The 7446-nt window shown below is 34.6% G+C and overlaps 1 non-coding gene across 1 annotated transcript; it reads left to right on the forward strand.

Moving 5' to 3' along the window:
• Window positions 1-2095: 2095 nt before the first annotated feature.
• Window positions 2096-2168, forward strand: TRNAK-UUU (transfer RNA lysine (anticodon UUU)). Its single transcript has one exon. It is a non-coding gene; the product is annotated as a tRNA-Lys (tRNA).
• Window positions 2169-7446: the final 5278 nt, after the last annotated feature.

Consider the following 7446-nt stretch of genomic DNA (forward strand, 5'->3'; position numbering starts at 1 on the left):
TGACTAAATCAAATGCTCCAAATAGAGTAAGTAGTTGCTCCCCAAAAAGATTGCAGCCTTTGTTGTCTTCTAAAACTCTTTCCCACTAGTTATTACTCTCTTCTATAAGCCAAATATGATTACAATCTTCTTTACAATGGAGAATGCTAGTTTTTCCACTTGCAGTCCTAGCATTGAAATCACCCAATAGAAGGACTTCACCTAGCTGAGGATACGTTGCAATATCCATTTTTAAGACTGCAAAGGGGACTTTGTCGTCAAGCCCTATACTTTTGTAAGTTTTTGAAACTTGCAGACAAAAATAACAAGTCGCAATTCTAATGAGATTTCCATTTCTTGATATTTTAAACCAAATGATTTGTTTATTTGAGTTTTTTTTTTCTAGTTGAATGAAACGACCTTCTTTTTCCTCACTAAGATCATGATACCCCCATGTCCTTTTCCATTTCTTGTTGCCTTGTTGCACACTGCCGTCTTCAAATACCCTTAAAATAAAGGTGTTTCACACCCTTCATGCTCATGTGTTTCTATAAGACAAATTATGTCTCTATCTTCAGCAATATGCCCTAACCCATGTCCCCGTCTCCATGGGTAACCTCTATAATTCCAACAAACTAAAATCAAGGAAACCTAGGTAGGACTTGATTTATGTTTGTTTTGACGTACACGACTCAAAGTTGAGTCTTCATCCGTGTTTACCCATATTGACCTCTTTGCATAGTTTCCTATTAAAGAATTTGCTGCCACTTCTTTGATACCAACTAGTTGTTCTGTTTTAAAATGAAGTCCAAAATAGGCGATCACAACTTTTCCTTTGTACAACCATGTTATTTTTCCACCATCCCTTGTTGCTCTAACCTTTGACATTTTCTCCCTTCTTTCTTCTTGTTCCTTGATAGTTAAATCTTAATCTCAAAAAAAGCGAGAGCCCCTCAAGAGTTGCTTCTTGCTTAGAATAATTTGTTTGTCACACATGCTTGACATGATGATTTTTATGGGCCTAGCTCTCTCATCACTAATCTTACCCACCCTCCACACTTGCCAGATTTATCCTTGCCAAAGCAACTTGTCTTTTAAAAAGTCACTTGCAAGATCGAGAGTACATTCATTTTTTCCATAATATTTCACACCTTTAATAATTACATTCGCTGCATTGATTGCTCTTTCTTTGATTCCACTATATTGCATGTAGTTATTGGCATTAGAAAATTTGCTAATAACTTGTGTCCAAGTTTTGGAATCTTTTGTAAAACCTCCTTTCTTTTCTTCTCTTACTTTCACTTCATGGTTGTCTACTTGGGCAATCACTTTCCCTTTATCCTGAGATGATTTCAAATTCAACACATCTTTACTTTTCACTGCAGATTCTTTCATGATTTGCAAGACAACCTTCATGTGTTGCCATTCAATGTTCCCTATCAAGAGAGCTTCTTGCAACAATGCTACTTGCTCCTTTAAAACCTTATTACTTGAGGCTAAAATCTGATTTGCAGCTTTTATTACATGGATTTTATGATCTCTTCGCTCGTCTTTGACTTTCAAAACCTCTAGCCTCCAAATGACATCTCACAATCCTTGCACATAAAGGTCAGATGACAAGGTGAGAGGTGTGGATGTGGGGTTGTAGAAAGCAGAATCATCAATGCTTTTGCTGCATCTGGGCTTGTTGTTACCACATCCTTGCAAGTGAGACTTGTTTGAATAGTACTTCTTACAGAGAGTCATAATATTTTCTCCTTGAGACTATTTTTCCTTGCCTGTTCTCATTTTAGACCAGCCAGTCTACGTTTTAACATACCCCAAAATTACTTGGCATTCACACCCACTTTCTTTGTTTTTGATGAAGAAGCAATTTTTACTTAACCATGATTTGTTTGGAATGGATATCTTTGGGCCCGTGGTTATGTTTGATGATGAATATATTTCGATTGTCATACAAAACGAAAAAAAAACAAGCCGACCGAAATCTATACTGAAAAGGTTAATCCGGCCTCAATCCCCGCCGATACAGGTAGAACTCTTAAACGCTCAGGAACATGTGAGCTGTTCATAACTATTTGTCAAGGACAGAAATGAAATTACAGCACTAGGGTAGGCCGTCTTAGCTCAGCTGGTAGAGCGCGTGGCTTTTAACCACGTGGTCGTGGGTTCGATTCCCACAGACGGCGGCTATGTGTGACTTCTAAAGTTTCTTTTCAATTATTAAACGTTGTGTCGTGTTATCCACGTTAATTTGAAGACAGTTTAGCACACAGACTGCAAATTTTGAGATTGTGGCCTCATCTCGTTCTAACCAGGTTACGGGAAGGGAAATATGTATGCGCCGATATTCATTAAATATACACCCTAACAAATATTTCGTTCAAAAGTACACATTAAAAAAAGTTAGCCCGGCCCTTTATTTTTTCCTTATTGTTTTTTCTCCTCTTAGCCGGGCCCCATTTTTCCCCTTTTTATTTTTATTTTTTTTTCCCTTTTTATTTTTTTCTCCTTTTAGCCTGGCCCCTTTTTCCTTTTTTATTTTTTTGATTTTATTCTTTTATTTTTTTTTTTCCCTTTTTTTTTTTTTTTTTTTTTTTTTCCTTTTAGCCTGGCCCCTTTTTCTCCTCTTAGTCTGGCCCTTTTTTTCCCTCTTTATTTTATTGTTTTTTCTCCTCCTTTTTTATCTTTTTTCTCCTTCTTTTTTTTCTCCTTTTAGCCCCGCCCCTTTTTTCCTCTTTATTTTATTGTTTTTGTTTTTTGTTTTTTTTTCCTTTTTTATTTTATTGTTTTTTTCCTCTTAGTCTTGCTCTCTTTTTCCCTTTTTATTTTTTTCTCCTCTCAGCTCCTCCCCTTTTTTCCCCTTTTTTTTTTCTAATTTTATTCCTTTTTCTTCTGGATTGTTGGAATCATTAAGATTATGAAACCTTTTTTATTATTCTTTAAGTTATTAGATTTTATATTTTACTTTTTTCTCAAGATTTTTATTAAAAATGATATATAAATAACAATTAAGTTCAGAATTATAAGCTTTTATATTTAGATATGATTAATTGATATTCATTTAAGTTTAATTCTTATTTATCCCTTAATATAATTAGTAGCATATTCAGTTAGAGAAAAAATAAATTAAACGAATTTTACTTTTTTCTCAAGGTTTTTATTAAACATGATATATAAATAACATTTAAGTTCAGAATTATAAGGTTTTATATTTAGATATGATTAATTGGTATTCATTTAAGTTTAATTCTTATTTATCCCTTAATATAATTAGTAGCATATTCAGTTAGAGGAAAAATAAATTAAATGAATTAAACTGATTAATTTTTTAATAAACTTCATATTTTTATCCTAGTACTTCATATATTAGTATTAGTATGAATTTATATTCATTTTATTTGGTTGTTAAAGAGGATAATACATATATGGTTACATAAAAGAGATTTAGTAATCAAATTAAATAATTATTTAACTAATTATTCATTTAATTAATATTTTAACATATAAGATTCCCTATAGTATTATAAGTTTATATGCAGTTAGATGAAAATAAACATTTATATGTTCATGGGGCTTTGGATTGACGGTGAATGAGTGCACTGTTAAGGCACTCCTTGCAATAGGTCACTGGTTAATAATCAAATTAACTAATTATTTATTTCATTAATATTTGATCATATTAACACTCCTTGCAATAGGTCACTGGTTAATAATCAAATTAACTAATTATTTATTTCATTAATATTTGATCATATAATATTCCCTATAGTATTATAAGTTTATATATAGTTTATTTAAGAGGATAATTAATTATTTATTAGCTTTAATGTTTTTAGTTCATAATTTAATTTTAATTAATTAAAAACACATATTTAGTTACATATAGTTTAAATAAAATAAACAAATGTAACAAAGTAACTAATTAATTAATAAATTAACTAGTTTTTCCTTAACTCTTGGTCTAGTCAAATGTATCGTTTCCCAGTAGTCGTTCCCTATGATTAACAGTAGTTGTTTTTCTAGCTATTGGAATGCTCGGTCTCTCTATTTAATTTGTTGCCATGATCTCGTTCTTCATCTTGGCTTGACGATGAATCACACTTGTTGATTCAAAACACGTAGACAAATGAATTTCGATGTGATTATTGTCAATTATAGTCGTTCCCTATGATTAATAGTAGTTGTTTTTCTAGCTATTGGAATGCTCGGTCTCTCTATTTAATTTGTTGCCATGATCTGGTTCTTCATCTTGGCTTGACGATGAATCACACTTGTTGATTCAAAACACGTAGACAAATGAATTTCGATGTGATTATCGCCCAAAACATGTCTCAAAAATTTGATATTGATAAAAAACTTTAATTCAATAAAATTTATGTTATTTATTTATTTTTAACCATAATAAATTGAAGAATTATCAAAAATTAAATGACAAATAAATAATTATACATTATATTTAATAATAATAAGTTATATAACAATCTATTAATTTTTAAAAAAGTATTGATGTACTTAATATAAAAGATTATTGATAATTCACGGGGTACTTTATATAGAATATCATATTGATATTTCATGGGGTGTTTATGTTATTTATTTATTTTTAACAATATAATAAATTGAAGAACCTCGGATGCGGGTGTCTGATGGAAAGGATGGCAGGCACGTGCTCAGTCACATGGGAAAGTGTCCGAACACGCCTGCTACGGGGTGGAGTACAAAGAAAGCGAGTTGGTCTCGCACAAAGCTTTTAAGGCGAGACATTAATTCCTCAACCAGACTCCCGGTTAACTGTGCCATGGTGCACCATATCCATTGCTCTCCTGCTGCTCCAGCGTTCATTTCTGCTGCCCCAGTCTCTTTGGTCACGGTGGTCTGTGTAAAGCAGAGCTTCTCCCTCAGTGTGGCAGCGTCAAATTCCTTTCTAGGTTCATTCGCTCCACCTCGGGGCCTTGCAATGCCGCAAGAACGGCTCAGGATGATAAGTAGGCGAGGAGGCTCCAGGGGTCGCGCCATCTCGCAGCGGTCAACCTCCCCGACGCGCTCTTTCACGGAGGTGCAGGATTATGGGCGAAGCAGTCCCCCTGTCACAAGATCTGGTAGTGGCAGAGGTCGAGGGTGCGGTAGACGGAATAATTGTGAGCATGAGGCGCACCCCACGGTTCGCTATCGAATCCCCTGCACTCTTTCTCATTCTACCTATATTGTTTCAGTCACAATTGAGAAATGTGAAGATCCCAAAGGCCAGGAAGACGCTCCTCCGGAAATGTCGGCCGTCCAGAGAAGGGCGACTCTAATGGACAGTCAGCGTCTAGTCTTAGGAAGCTCCTCGATGGCGAATCAAGCTGTCTCTGCAGGTCCAAGCGAGCCAGTGCAGAGAGAACCAACAGGCTCGGTGGCTCTGCATTCAATTCGGAGGACTCTTTACAATTTGGTTGCAGAGTCATTGAGGAACCATACACCACTGATGATGATTGATCTATCCCGGTTCTCCGCTAAAGGCAGCTTCAGCAGCAGGAATACTACTCTATTTTGTTTCTTGACTCATGCCAGTATCGAGTCTCTATCTTGAATCTTGTTCTGCAACATGTAGGATGCAATGTTGTCTTTGTTTAGCCTCGTTTCGGGTACTTTACTGTCTCTGTTCAGCTAGTTATATGTGTTGGGTCTTATAAGAGGCCATATAAAAAATGGAGGTCCTCTGAGAACTAAAAAAGTGGATACTTGTGCAAATTGCCAACCTCTTGGCAAGACTTTCAAGGCCAAGGCCTTGCTGTAAGTTTTGCTCTTTTTGTATAATAATAGAAGTAGACAGATTTAGAAAAAAAATAAATTGAAGAATTATCAAAAATTAAATGACAAATAAATAATTATACATTATATTTAATAATAATAAGTTATATGACAATCTATTAATTTATGTACTTAATATAAAAGAGTATTGATAATTCATGGGGTACTTTATATAGAATATCATATTGATATTTCATGGGTGTTTTACATTGGTTGGGGTGTAGTGATAATTTATATTTTTTTGAATTTGTTAAAATAAGTGGGAAAATTATAAGATGACTTTTAAAAGAGGAAAAAATGAAGATTTATTTCGTTTCACATGAGAGAAGAGGAGACTATTCTACAATAGGATGAGACCATGTATAGAAACATAGAGTATTATAGCCAAGTAATCATCTTTTTCTTGCTTCATTATGATGCCAGATAACTGATATCCTTTAAAAATCCCATGTGGACCTATGAGTTATGCCTACATAACCTCCAAAGTGAAGCAAGGTTACACCTTTTCATAAATTCAAAATTAAAACTAATTAAATCCCTGTTCACTTAACTTAATAAACCCCCATCAAATTATCGGAACCCAAAACAATAGAAAACCCGACTATACACCCGATCAATGAAAAATAAAGATGTAACCTGTCAACGAGCCCAGTCCCACTTCGACTGCATCCGATCGGATCTCAAATAGATTTAACCTGTGTTGATAACATATCAGGTTCGACTTTTCCACCGAATTTGACCACTCTTACGACGCTGATAAGGAATATAAATCCTTGATGTATATATTTTCGGGTCTGTTTTTGAAATTAAAGTTCGATTACTTTATGACACAATATCCGTTGGATATAAGGGGCCATCAAATCTATAGTTTGCGGGACTTCAACTATCACACGGTTTAAAAAACGGGCTTAACCCCCGACATCGACTGTGACCTAAGAGTTTCAATATGAGATCGACGACTAGGAGCGAGTGCAGGGCTTCAGCCATGATCAAGAAATCTGTACACTCCTACCCCCCCGTAGTTGCTGATCACCGTTGGATTTGCCAACCAACGGACAGTCCTAACTTATTTTGGGGTTTCTTCACAAATTATCAGTCAACTCAGTCTTTTGATGTTTCAGGTCTGTTTCTTGTATTAAACCGCATGCACATTCATTAGAGAACACTTACGATCTTCTCACAAACAGATCATCATTGATCAAACCTATGATCAATGATGATTCATTCCTTCATTCAATCTCTGTCTGCTAATCTGGTAGGGATAATCCACATCAACCAGTTTTCTGCGTTATATACAGAACACACACTCTTATCCTATATTATGAGCATCAATAAACACAGTAATTCTCAGATCCTCAATCCAGAGACTAAAAGTTATAAACACACTCAATACTAAATTACACAAAGAAATACACAATCCACATTGTATTCATATTGATAAATATTTACAGAAGAAACAGTCCCACTCGATTGTTTCAGTTCTACCCTCACTCATCCATCCTATCTTTCCATCTAAATCTAACCCCCTTCACTTACAATTTATACAAAATGCGGATTCATGAACCCCTTTAGTTCAGATCCATAAATCTCTCATTCTTCCCTAAAGAATCTCTTCACTCCACTCTTTTCTCAAACAAATGCTAATTTAATCTTTCAAATCCCTCATATCCT

The sequence above is a fragment of the Pinus tabuliformis genome, chromosome 6 (assembly GCF_031772625.1).
Source record: "Pinus tabuliformis cultivar Carrire ecotype Pingquan chromosome 6, CPIR1, whole genome shotgun sequence".
Classification (NCBI taxonomy): Eukaryota; Viridiplantae; Streptophyta; class Pinopsida; order Pinales; family Pinaceae; genus Pinus; species Pinus tabuliformis.